The sequence below is a fragment of the Lynx canadensis genome, chromosome A3, assembly GCF_007474595.2.
Source record: "Lynx canadensis isolate LIC74 chromosome A3, mLynCan4.pri.v2, whole genome shotgun sequence".
Lineage (NCBI taxonomy): Eukaryota > Metazoa > Chordata > Mammalia > Carnivora > Felidae > Lynx > Lynx canadensis.
This window is the reverse complement of record NC_044305.1, coordinates 32,379,909-32,394,013: the sequence shown is the minus strand read 5'-3', so window position 1 is coordinate 32,394,013 and position 14,105 is coordinate 32,379,909.

Genomic DNA, 14,105 nt, shown 5'->3' with positions numbered 1-14,105 from the left:
CACACACACACATCTCATCTAAAGAGAGTGTGACTATCCAGTGTGCAGTTTCTAGATCCTGCTTCCAGATATGGGATCACAGATGGTAACTGATCAGATAGGAGGATATGTGCTATAATATGATACTTGTCTTTAGGTAACTTTGCCTTAACTGAGGGGGGGGGGTGGAGGGAGGAAGCCCAAGTTTCTAAAGGTTCTTCAAGACCTAGTGTAATAGTGGGAATTTTGACACAGAGAGAAGTCAAAGGCCAAGGGTCTTCTGAATGTCTCCTAATCATATCACCAGGTAAGGGTTAGTGCTCTAGCTCTGATTATATTTCTCGCAGCCTCAGACTTCATGGCTGCCTCTCTGCACTTAGAAGCCTGGCCTCCCCGTGGCCCTCAGTGACGACTTGATAAACCATTGACCTCAATTATTAAGTGTGGAGCAGAAACAATATTAAACCTGACTCTCCATTCCCAGTTGAGCTATCATGTGTCTCCTAGTAACTTGGCAGGAACCTTTTTCTCACCCCATGTCCTTCCTATTACCCTGCAGTATGTCCTGAACCTCCCAAACAACCCCAGAAACTCAACTCCAGCTTCTCAAGGGTGAAATTGTTGGACACCTGTGCTGGCGGTTTTTGCAGGTCAGCACTTAATCAACAAGCTCCTTCCTTCCCCAGCGGTCTGGTGATCACACAGGGTCAAGGGGGTTATTCCTTCTATCACTAGTCACTGTTGATTCCTGGGAAGCAGAGTCGTGTTTCCCTAAAAGGGAGCCGAGTCATTCCCAAGCAAGGAGTTACTTTCCTATTTGGCTTTGTTTTAGAAAACTTGAGTTTTAGAGTAGTCTAGATAGGACTTTAGAAGGAGCTTCATCCCTCCTGGCCAGCACAGCCTGCAATTTCTAGTATATCTGAATGTGGCATCATTAGCCACATCATTAGCAGGGCATGTATACTTAGCAAACACCATTCAACAGGCATGTCTTCAATATCATTTAATCCTCACAGCAATCCAATGAGGTAAATACTGTTGAGTTCTATTCTAGAGGCAAAGGAATATATAAGGAAAGAGGCAGTGGTGTGCTGGTAAACACTAACCATTGACTCTCCTGGCAGAAAAAGCTCCAGTGTGTAACATTCACCAATTTCTGTTGGCTAAATCTTCACTATGTCATGAAAGATTTTATTTTTTTTATTTTTTTTTTATGAAATTTATTGACAAATTGGTTTCCATACAACACCCAGTGCTCATCCCAAAAGGTGCCCTCCTCAATACCCATCACCCACCCTCCCCTCCCTCCCACCCCCCATCAACCCTCAGTTTGTTCTCAGTTTTTAACAGTCTCTTATGCTTTGGCTCTCTCCCACTCTAACCTCTTTTTTTTTTTTTCCTTCCCCTCCCCCATGGGTTCCTGTTAAGTTTCTCAGGATCCACATAAGAGTGAAACCATATGGTATCTGTCTTTCTCTGTATGGCTTATTTCACTTAGCATTACACTCTCCAGTTCCATCCACGTTGCTACAAAGGGCCATATTTCATTTTTTCTCATTGCCACATAGTATTCCATTGTGTATATAAACCACAATTTCTTTATCCATTCATCAGTTGATGGACATTTAGGCTCTTTCCATAATTTGGCTATTGTTGAGAGTGCTGCTATGAACATTGGGGTACAAGTGCCCCTATGCATCAGTACTCCTGTATCCCTTGGATAAATTCCTAGCAGTGCTATTGCTGGGTCATAGGGTAGGTCTATTTTTAATTTTCTGAGGAACCTCCACACTGCTTTCCAGAGCGGCTGCACCAATTTGCATTCCCACCAACAGTGCAAGAGGGTTCCCGTTTCTCCACATCCTCTCCAGCATCTATAGTCTCCTGATTTGTTCATTTTGGCCACTCTGACTGGCGTGAGGTGATACCTGAGTGTGGTTTTGATTTGTATTTCCCTGATAAGGAGCGACGCTGAACATCTTTTCATGTGCCTGTTGGCCATCTGGATGTCTTCTTTAGAGAAGTGTCTATTCATGTTTTCTGCCCATTTCTTCACTGGGTTATTTGTTTTTCGGGTGTGGAGTTTGGTGAGCTCTTTATAGATTTTAGATACTAGCCCTTTGTCCGATATGTGTCATGAAAGATTTTAAACTACCAACATGATGTCAGTGAATGCAGGGTTGGTAAGAGCTCTCCACAATTGGGTTTCTCAAGTCCGCTCCAGCACATGCTGGATAGAGAAGTTAAGCTACCCCATCAAGGTTGCAGAGCAAGTATATGGTAGAGCGGAATTTTGAACACAGGGCAGACGGGCTCCCACATACACATTCATAACCACTAACAAAGCACAGCCAGAACCAACTACAGGGACCACCTCTGATTAACGGGTTGTTTGGAATGTTTATTGCAATTAATCAGGCAATTTCACAGATAACCACAATTGTATTGTTGGCACGGATGAAATAACATGTCTTGATCATTTTTGTCTTCCCTACACCTAAGATGGTACCTGCATGCTGTAGGTATTCATAGCTGTTAGTGAAATTTTACTGACTGGGATTGGAGGAGCATGGGTTAAACTTCGGCAAATTCCTCAGAACTGAGAGTCAGTACTCTGGAGATGAAGGGTGCAGGAGTAGGGACAAGGGAGAGGGTGGAAACTGGCAGAGTTGGGTGAGGTCTATGGGATGGAGAGAGCCTTACAGCAGACATCCCCCATTTATCTTTTCCCCAAGGCTGGTCCCAGATCCTGTGCTCAGAACTCTAAGTGGAATATTGTTGGAGACACCTCACTTGCTGAGAACTTGTTTCCCTTCTTTCCTGCATTAGGCCATCAGTGAGTCAGTCTGGTTTGGCTTTCAAGTAAGAAGTGGAGGCAGGAGATTGCAGGGCATCCTCTGCAGATCAATGGGAGCAGCTGTCTGGTATAAAGCCAAAAGGCAGGATGTCTCACTGTTTTGCATCAAGATCAAGGATTTGGTTGCCTTCAAAATGAAAGCTGGAAGACTCTGCCATGAGGTATCAATTTAGCTGACCTGAGAAATGGAGGACGGTTGAGGTGCTACTGTCATATGTCAATATGAAAACTAGTTAAAGCATAGTGGTTGGGCCAAAATCTCTGACACAACTGATGGTTGAAACAAGTGTGCATTTAGACCAGACATAACATGTTTACATACATGACCTTATTTGACCCTCACCAAAACCCTAAGTAGATAGATTTTTAAAAATTTATTATTGAGGTGTAGGAGACATACAATGTTATAGTGGTTTTAAGTGTACGGCATAGTAATTTGACAAGTCTACACAGTATTTAATGCTCACCATGATCATTATAGTAACCATCTGTCACCATACAATGTTATTACAATATTATTGAGTATATTCCTTATGCTGTATTTTTCATCTCTGTGACTTATTTTAAAACTGAAAATTTGTACCCTAAATCTCCTTCACCTATTTCACCCCAACTAGACAGTTTTATTTTTTTAAGTTCATTTATCTATTTTGAGAGAGACAGGAATAGTACAAGTAGGGGAGGGGTAGAGACAGGGAGAGAGAGAATCACAGAGCAGAGCTTGAGGTGGGGCTCGATCCCACGAACCACGAGATAACAACGTGAGCCAAAACCAAGAGCTGGACACTTAACCAACTGAGCCACCCAAGTGTCCCCTGACTAGACAGTTTTTATCCCCATTTGTCAAAGGATAAACCCTTCTCTAAGTGAATCCTCTGGCCTGCCAAGAAGTCCCTGACCTACTGAGATGGTTTACTTGTAAATATTTTAATGAAGGGAATGCATACAGATGCACTGGCAGGATGAAGGAACAGAGCCAGGTGAGCCATCCAGAGGGCAGCAAAAGTGGGAAGCCTTTGCCCGCCCCCCCAGATCTACAGCAAAAGGGAGCATGCAGTGTGACTAGAATTCCACAAGAAATGGGAGGGGGGCCACCTGCCTGGAGACATGGCTATTCCTGAGTAGCACAGTCACTGTGAAAAACAAAGCCTGACCTGAAGGGATGTGGAAGATAAATATGCCTTCCAGCATCAGCTGGAAACTAGGTGGTAGAGGGGGTGGTCCCAGCTTCCTGGACACAGAGGAAGGCAAGGAAGGGCAGAGGATGCATGTGAGGAGATACGCAGAGAATAACCATCACAGTAAGTGACTTCCAAGTTCACAGATTAAGTTTTTGCTGACAGAGCCTGAGAGAGAACACAGGCATCCCAGCACAGAAGAGACCCGGTCTCTGTGGCCTTGAATGAGCCACTTCAGTTGCCTGGGGCTTGTTTTTTTTCACCTTAATATAGGATACTTGACATAACCATAAGCCATTGTCACTCAAATACTTACAATTCTTAGCCTTAGTATCATGGTGTGATACACTGCTTATGCTGTACCTTGCTGAAACTAGCATTGATTTCTTTCCTGTCTTCTTTTCCATCTTTAAGTATGAAATGCTTAGGGCACGTTAACATGAAACAACAAAACAGCACCACAGTGTGAAAGTTTCTAAGTCACCATTTGGCAGACATAGAGAATTCCTAGTTGCTTAGAGTGGTGCCAGGAGTTATTGCATGGCTGTAGGATTCTACCGTGGGCAGCATAGCCCTGGCCTCAGTGTTTAGTGGAGAGCATGGGGGATTCCAAAGGGTTGACAGGGCTGGCGATCCATGCAGTGCTAGTGGGCAAGTGGTGGAAGGATCCAAATGCATTAACACAGTCATGCGAGTACACACACACACACACACACACACACACACACACACACACACAGAGACACACACACCCCACCATACACTGCATACACTGAATCTGTGCAACATTTCTAGACATATTTCTTTACAATAATCAGTGTGTGCCATGTTGTGATTCATTAATACTACAGAACAAATAGGGGTAGCATGGAAGCTTCTGAGGTGTGCCAGAGTTATTTAAGTTCTCATCTTCATTTAACCACTACCAACCTATTTCATGTTGAACAAATTCAGGGAGATGGAAAATGCTAGTAAAACTTTTCATATGCAGGGGAAGTTGTCTATTCATATTCTAAAATGGAATTATTCATTATTGAGAATTCATGTAAATGATACGAAATGATAATCCCATACCTGGAATGTGATCAGATTCCCAGCCCTCTGGAATTACTCTTTTGCCATTTACTCTCCTTTCATTAAAATAATTGCTATTTTAATAATCATTTTAGTAACTGTAAGAGGAACATTTGAAAGACAGATGTCCAATGGACCAAAACATATCTGTATGCAGATAGCCTGCTTCTCTGAGTATTCTGGCTGTTAAACCTGCCTAGAGCCCTTTGGCCCACTTGGGGTCACCTGCAGGCAGTTCCCAAACACACAGATGGCTTCCTGTATGTCTCTCTCCCTCAGAACTGTGCTTGACCAATGGGCCAAGGCATTAACGCCCCAGAGCAACCCTTACCTTATGAGGCATGGGAGTGGGTGAAGAAATACCCCAGGTTCTTTGCCCTGCATTAGGACAATTCTGAGGCATGCTCCACACAGTATCTCAGAGCGTCCACAGTGAGATTACATGTCAGTGGCTCATAAGAGTAACCACTCATCAACTCACCCTTTTTTGGCCTTCCTTCTTTCCTTCCCTTTCTCACCTCAATTCCTTACTGTGCTTCCAGGAATTACCTCCCAATTAACTTCCTGCACCCAAATCCTTGCTCAAAGCCTGCGTTTGGGGAGCCCAAAGTAATATCATGCCTTTGGGCAAATTAGAAAAAGAAACATCCTCCAGGCTGGTCCACAGCAAGTTGGGCAGAGCACAGGCTAGGCTCCAAGGCCCCTTCCTCCTCCTGGGGTACCTCTTGTGCAGTAAACAACATAAACCACTGCATGTAGGTGCTCTGGTATCACAGACCTAACAGGGTTACTGTAAGAATTAAGATAATCCATGTGAACATGCCTGATACATAGTAGGCATGTTACATGGAGTAGTTTCCTTCCTCTACTTTTGAAATTTTCACACAAGTTTTCTCAATATCCCTTTATTCTTTTTAACTTTCTCTTCATCCCTGCCATTTATATGCCATAGCAAACACCCCCATACCTTTTGGGGGGTTGTTTTTAAAAGATCACGTTACAAATCAGGAAAAGAAAAAAGAGAGAGCTCAGGTCTTAGCTTTCTCTTTCCACATTCATGCATGAAGAAGTACTTGTGACTGGGTTGAAGGTGGCCTGGGAAGGTGTTCAAGTGTCCACTGGAAATGGTGAGGAACAAGCTGCTGCGAGAGGATGTTGTCCTGAGCCCAAAGCAGTTCCTTCAGGATTGCCCTGAGAACTAGCCCTCCCTGTAACGCAGGCAGGAGAGATCATCCCAGGACACGCAGCTTTGCCTACTCTGGGCTACAAGCGTGCCTACTTTACCTGAACTGATTCGTTAATTCAGTGAAACAAATGGTTTGACTAATATTTTTTTTCCCTGAATCAACCACTTATTTGGGCATCTTGCAAACACAGGCTTTCTGTGCAATAGGATCAGGTAACATCAGCTCGGCATTGACAGACACACACAGACTGGGCAAAAGCATGTTTTGGATAACGAGAAGAAGGTAAAGTTTATTACCATTTTGGGGAAAAAAAAGGGCAATTAAGCATTTATTACTTGAGCTTGGGAAGGGAATTCTTCCCCTGCTCTGGGAGTAGACATCATCACCCTGAAATGTTTGGCGATTTGTGTACCTACTTAAAACTTAGAAAGACCTGACTGCTGGTAATAGGATGACGAAGCCAAGGCTCACTGTTAATCTAGTTGTTTCAAAAGTGTGGGGTTAAAAGGCATATCTGCTTGGGTCCTGTCTCTTCCAGGATGGCCTGACATAGATTCTAAAAAGCAAAAGGGCAGTCGCTGGATGTGATCATTATCTGGGTACCACCCTCCGTGCAGAAAGGAGAACCTGAAAGTGGCCTCCCCTGTGGTGGAGCAGAGCCCCCAGGGCGGCACTGCTGAGCTCTAGCAGGGCCTGAGCTTGTGAGGCTGACCAGCATTCTTCTGAGGATGGATGATTGATGTGCCAGAGCTCAGAGGCCCAGGAATGAATGAGTCAGCAGCAGGGAGCAGGAGCAAATGAAACAGGGGTTTTCTCTTGAATTCTTGCTTATTTTGGGACGGGATGATGCTCTTCTCAGAGGGAGCAAATAAAGCGTTAGCGCAGGGAGTCAGGCTTATGTAACTCATTTCTAAAACAAGTGGGTGACGTCACTGAAGGAATCAACACCTTCATTAAAGAAGTTAAACAGAATTGATGCAAACACAGCTGGCCTTCTTTCAATGTAGGCTGATACTATCCTTAGTTCTACCACTAGTTAGCTGTGTGAATTTACATAAGCATTCTGGGCCTCAGTTTCCTCAAATATAAAATGATGGGGTTGTCCTTGGCAATGTCCCAGGTACTTTCTAGATCTGACATACTTCGATTCTAATGAACAATAATAATAACAATTTTAGTAACAGCTACAATGACAATTGTACATATTTACTGAGGGTATTCTGTGTGTCAGGCATCATACTAGAGGCTTTAAAAGCACTATCAAAAATATGATCTCATTTCCTCCAAACAACCTTATGAGGTAGAGAACATCACCATCCTGATTTTGGATATGAGGAATCAGACTCCAAGAGGTTAAAGTCTGTGGACAAAGTCATGCACAAATAGTATATAGGTTATTTGGTCAAGGTCTCAGCAGAAGAGAGGTGAAATGTTCAAGGGTTTCACTGAGGACATTTTAATAAAGGGGCTCGTTATGGCAGTGTGGGCAGAGCTAAAGGAATCCATGGGGGATGCCCAGGCACTGGGACTGGCAACAGCAGGGTTAAGGGGGAAATGGAAGAAATGGATGTCACTGGAGCCTGATGAAAGTAGGAGCTATCACCACCAAAAAGCACAGCCACCACCAGAACCAGAGAGAAGCCTGGAAGAAGGGAGAAGAATAAATATCTCAAACTCTCTCTCTCTCTCTCTCTCTCTCTCTCTCTCTCTCTCTCTCTTCTTGCTTCCTACTTCCTTTCAGACCCGCTGGTTGCCTGAATCCAACAAAAGCCAGAGGGTCAAGAAGCCTGGAGTGGAATCCAGAGGGTCAGCTCCCTCATGCAAGAGCAGGGTAGAAAAGAAGACAGAATGGGCCTGGGGACCAAATGGCATATAAGCAGCAGAATAGAGCCAGGATTACAGCCCAGTACTCTCTGAGTCCAGAGATCTTGTACCTTCTCACTAGGTCAAGCTGTGTGATAGATGCATAAGAAGCAATATTGTATCTTCTAGACTATAAGAGGACCACTGAAGTTTGCAGAGCCCTAAATTCACAGCCAATACCCAGGTGGCCCTGGTTGTCAGTGTTAATGGCATCACAACTCATAGTAGCCTGACTGTGTTTCAGGGTCTTTCCCCTAGAGGCATATCAGTGAGGTACCAATGTTACAGGAATGGACATGTGGGGGTGGAAGGGGATTACATGTAAGTCTTTTCATAAATAATGCAATAATCTTCAACTTTGAAATGTAAGTTCCCAGAAAGAAAGATGCTCAGATATCCACAAATGCATGGAAGTGTATATCTATAGTCTACCATGTTTTGCATGGAACTTTACATGCTCCAACCCGCCCCCTTGGCCACACCTCCTTCCCCTCTATCTACCACACACTGGACCCCACAGGCATACCATCATCAGGCCCATTTCTGTGTGGTTCTTTTGCAATGGCCTTTCCGTCTGCCTGGATGACTTCTCCTTTCTTCACCTGATGAAACTAGGTTTCTTCTCCAGGAAATGGATCAAAGTTCACTCCTCTTCTGTGAAGCCTTCCTCACCTCCCTGTTCACTCTCTTATCTATATTTCTTCTCACTAACCTCTACTGCAACACTTATCATTATGTTGTAAAGATTTCTGTTTGCTTCTGCACTGGACTGTGAACCCAGGAGGAAGTGTATTAATTAACAACAACAACAAAAAAGGAATAACACTAGCTAACATTTATTTAGACCTTACTAGACATCACGCACATGTAAGAGCTGAGTTGATCCCCACAACAACCCTGAGATAGATGTGATTTTTATTCCCAATTTACAGATCAATAAACCGAGGCCTAGAAAGAGTAACTTGCCTAAAAAGTCACATAGCTATACATAAACTTATGGATGTTTTTGAAAGTCATGTTAAGCCTTGACTCTTTCTCTCAAAAAACTTAAACTATGACCCATCTATAAAAACATAGGAAGTGAAAGGAATTTAATTCTACCAGCAATGTTTATTTATTTTGACACATACATTATTTATCTTTAGAAAATATGATAAAATGTTAACATATGTTAATTCTGGAATCTTACTCTATGGGTCTTTGTTATATTATTCTCTTGTGTTTTTCTGAATTAAAAAGAAGTTTCCAAGTTGGACACACACAGAGAACACTTATATGATGTTTTGTATGTTGCAGATACTAAATATTTATCAGTAATGATGAAAATGAGAAGGCAAGCTATTAAAACTCACAAAAAGTTAACACAAAGCAAATGAAAGTTCAGAAAATAAAAGCTACGTGAATTTCAAAGAGACTTATAGAATGTGACAGAGTGTCTGGTATCTGAAGCAGGTCTTGGATCAAGTTCTGAGGGTACCAAAAATATGCTCCCAGATCTTGAAAAATATTCAGTGATTAAACCATGATTCCATTAAATATCCAATGTTGTTCAATTGAGAGTCATTAAATATGACACAAAAGCACCACATATTGCTTCCCAGCAAAAAGGAATAGTAACAACCACCACACCAAATCACAGATACAATACATAGCCGTTAGCTTTTACCTAGGCCTGAAGTCTTTGGGTAGCCATACTCCTTGAATCTGATTTCACTCTTGTTTTGTAAGTGTGTGTGTGTGTGCACACTCATGAGTGTGTGCACATCTGACTTAGTAAACAAACTTGGGGTGAAAACAGAAGTAGAAATTCTAGATACCAAAAACAAGCAAAGATTTGAGTCCACACTAAGATGAGATCACAACATTCTTACCAAGTACATGGGGGACCAGAAAGCTGGCTTGAAGTTTGTCCCACAGCACTAGATGCATGTCAAGAGTGGAAAGTCTCCCACCCTCACCTGAATAACCTGCTAATTCTGGACTTCACACAGAATGAAAAGGAGATTAGCTTCTGGTTTAGATCAGAGAAGGTATGTATGAGTTGACGTAAGTATAAGATAGCCATTCAGAATGCTTGTACATATTCCGAAATTTATTATATATATATATATATATATATATATATATATATATATATATATATATTAGTGGGGCAGGATGAAATTAAACCTGACAGGAACAGGAGTAGAAGGAAATAATAAGGTTAACAATGTGATATTTTAATAGCCTCCAAACAATCTCTGTCTCCGGATTCTTTCATCCTAGCTCCTCAATGGCTCACCCAATGATCCCCATCCCTGTCACCCTAAGAGACAAAGGTTTCTGCGTATTTATAAAAGGCTTCTCAGGCAGTTTTGCTCTCCCCCCAGGACTGCCCATTCCTGATGGGAACTGCCACTGAAACTCATTCCTCACAAGGCCACCAGAGTTCCCTTTATATGTCAGTCAACCAACATAAATTTTTTTTACCAAAATTTCCCTGCCCACCTCCTTCAAAGCTTCCAAAGACCCAATTCTTCACAACCCAGCTTCTACCCATGCTTCAATCTTCATCCTTCCGAATCCCCAACCACTCCATCCGTAGCTAATGATGAGGTCCCTGGATGACCCTATAGAGAGATTCAGCATTCTTAGCAACAACAAAGGCAACTGTCTTTTGAAGAAATTTGAGGTTTAAAATTTCAAAATAAAGCATCTAATCTGTTAAAAGTCAATCAGAAATGTGGCTCATACTTGCTTTACGGTTTAACACCAACTGATATCACATTACGTTTGGGAAGGGCTACATACTGAGGTCCCACCACTCCTTAGGTCCCCCAAAGGTCTTTCTCTGGTCTTAAGCTGAATATATCTAGCTGTTTCCCACCTACAACCCTTTTCATATTCTTCTTCCCCTGTTTGAAACATCCTTTCAGCCCAAGGTACTCTGTGTCTGCCTAGGTTGTGCTTGCTTTTTCTTGAAGACTCACTCAGCTGTAACACTCCTGCTGCTGTAAAGCCTCCACCCAGCCCCCTCCCTTCCTATGAAATCACTGTCACGGCTAACACTTATGACCAATTACTATGTGTTGGGCACTGTTCAAAGTGCTTTGCATAAATTTCTCATTAAACCTCAAACACACTTTTGGGTGGTGCCATTATCTCCACCTGGCAGGTGAAAAACTTGAGACTCGGAGAGGTTTAGTAGCTTGCCCAAAGCCACACAGCCAGCAAGAACAGAGCTAAAGATAAACAGGGACACTGTCTCCACTAGTGTCAGCTGCCTCAGCAGCAGCCCTCCTCTCAATTTGTTGTGACATTTGGCTTATTGTGACAATTGTATCTACTGATCTGCCTGTCTTATCCATCCCACTGGACTGCAAGGTTTTTGGGTACAGGGCCTTCTGATAATTCAGTGTTAGTACTACAGCTCAGGGATCCTGATAGGTACTTGGAGGAAAGAGGGAAAAGGAGTTCTTCCAGTAACCCTGGAACCACTGTCAGACCCTGGGCTGACGTTTTCCAGGACTCCTCATATTTTCCATGGTAGCCTATAACCCAGTTTCCCACTTTCCTTCATTTGTGTTCCATTCCACTGCAAGGAAACATCCTGACCCCATGCCTGAGAAGGCTGCGTGCGTTATGGTACATAAAAAAAGAAGCCTTACAAATAGCAAGTGTTTTGAAAACCCTTTACTATATTCCCATTTCCCCTACCTACCTCCACCCAAAAAAAGCTGGAGTTATGAAACACATGCTAAATATTGAGCCATTAAACTTAGGAATATTGAGAGAACTGTTTTCTTAAAAGCTTATTTTTTTCAGCTCTCCTTGTTTTGCCCTGAGTGTTTTTAGCAGTTCAAACAGGTTGGGTTGCCCACAAGGAGCAGGGCACAGGTTTTTTCCACTCCGTAGGTTGAGGTATTCATTCCCACTTTAAACCTCTCTAAATTTACGTGCCAGTATTTTCCAAGTAGATGTATTTGTAGGTATGTTCGGGATAGAACTGGACATTCATAGTATTGACGGAACCCGGGAGATGACAGCTGGACAAATTCGAGGTTTCGAGCTTCATCCTCAGCCTGACCTTTGGCAGCAATGGAAATGTTTGCACTTTGCAAAGCTTGTTATTCTCTGTATGTGTGTGTGAGCATGTGAGTGTGTGAGTGTGTGTGTGTGTGTGTGTGTGTGTGAGAGAGAGAGAGAGAGAGAGAGAGAGAAGGGGGGGAGGAAGGGAGGGAGGGAGGGAGGGAGGGAGAGAGAGAGGGAGGGAGGCTTGGCTTTTGAGAAAATATAGTAATTGCCAGAGAGGGTCAAACCCAAGACTTCTGAGCTCCTGGGCTCTTACTGCCCATGGTTTTGGCTCTGAAAGAGGAACCATAACATATTGTTATATTACTGTCAGATCTCTCTCTGGGTCTTCTAACACTTCTCTATTCCCAATTCCCTCCCCTGTGACCAACTTCATGACCTAGTATGGATCTACCATTTCTTCTAAATTATTTTTGGTGGGGGACAGTGGGCCAGATTTACTGAGGGATCATTTATTTACCTTTTCTAGTGTATAGTTCTATGAATTTTGACAAATTCATACAGTCATGTAACCATCACTGTAGTCAAGATATAGAATAGTTCTCTCACTCTAAAAAATCTCTCCTGCTGTTCCTTTGTAGTCAACTTCTTCCCTAATCCCCAGGCCCTGGGAACCACTAATCTGTTTTCTGTCCTTATAGTTTTTATTTTTCCTTCTTTTTTTCTTTCTTTCTTTCTTTCTTTCTTTCTTTCTTTCTTTCTTTCTTTCTTTCTTTCTTTCTCTTTTCTTTTATTTCTTTCTTTTATAATACCATATAAACAGAATTACACAGTATATAGCCTTTTGTGTCTAGTTCTTTGATGTAACAAAATGTATTGAAGATTCCCCCTGCTGTTGCATCAATCTGTAGTTTGTTTTTTTTTTAAGCATTCTGAGTAGTAGCCTACCAGTGATTCATTGTTGCTAGATTTTAGCAATTACAAGTAAAGCTGCTATAAACAGTTGCATATAGTTTTTTTGTGTGTGAACTTAAGTTTTCATCTCTCTTGCATAAATACCCAGGAGCAGGATTTATGGGTCATATGGTAAGTGTACAAATATAGAAAAAAACTGTAAGAAACTTCCAAATTTTTCCAAAGGTAATTTGCCATTTCTTCATTCATCTGAACATTTCAAAAGACATCAGAAGGATTCCTGATCCTGACCATGAATGCCAAAGACATTATTGGCAGCAATGTGCCAGTGACACAAGTATATAATGGGTCAGACAACTCCTGCTCCCAGTCCAGGGAACACAGGAATAATGCCCATATGTACTATCACCATTTTCCAGTGCTTTTTGACTGGCCTTTGTTATGGAATGATGGACTGAAAGAGTTAACTCAACTCTTCTGGATGACACTGTCCCCAGGTTGTGAATAAGTCATTCTGGCTCATGGAAGAACCAAGGCTATTATTAACACCCATTTCCAGGAGGAGATGGTAAGGCCTGGGGAGCTAAAGAATGACCTGGAATATAGATGTTCTAGTGCCTAATTCCTACTGTGACAGTGACTCACTGGGTGATTCTGGTACATCATCTTGATGTTCCAGACTCAGTTTCCTTAAGTCTGGGATAGGATTGTCTTGTTGACTCAACTCATTGCTTGGGGTAAAGGAGATTACAAATAGGAAGAGCATCATACAGAAATGTTGAAGCTACTAGTCTCATGGCATCATGGGCCTGGGCACCCTTCGTCTCCAGAATGATGAAGTCCATTGTCATACCATTCCCTACACAGAGACTTTCTCATAAAGAGGGGTCATGTGATTGGCCCTTATGAGGCACAGTGAGTCAGAGGAGTTTAAAGAGTCTCCAGGACTCTTCACAATCTTTCTGAAGGTGTCCACTGACTCACTGAATCCCTTCCTTCTAGAATAACTTTACAATTTAAAAATACTGTTGAGCATATAAC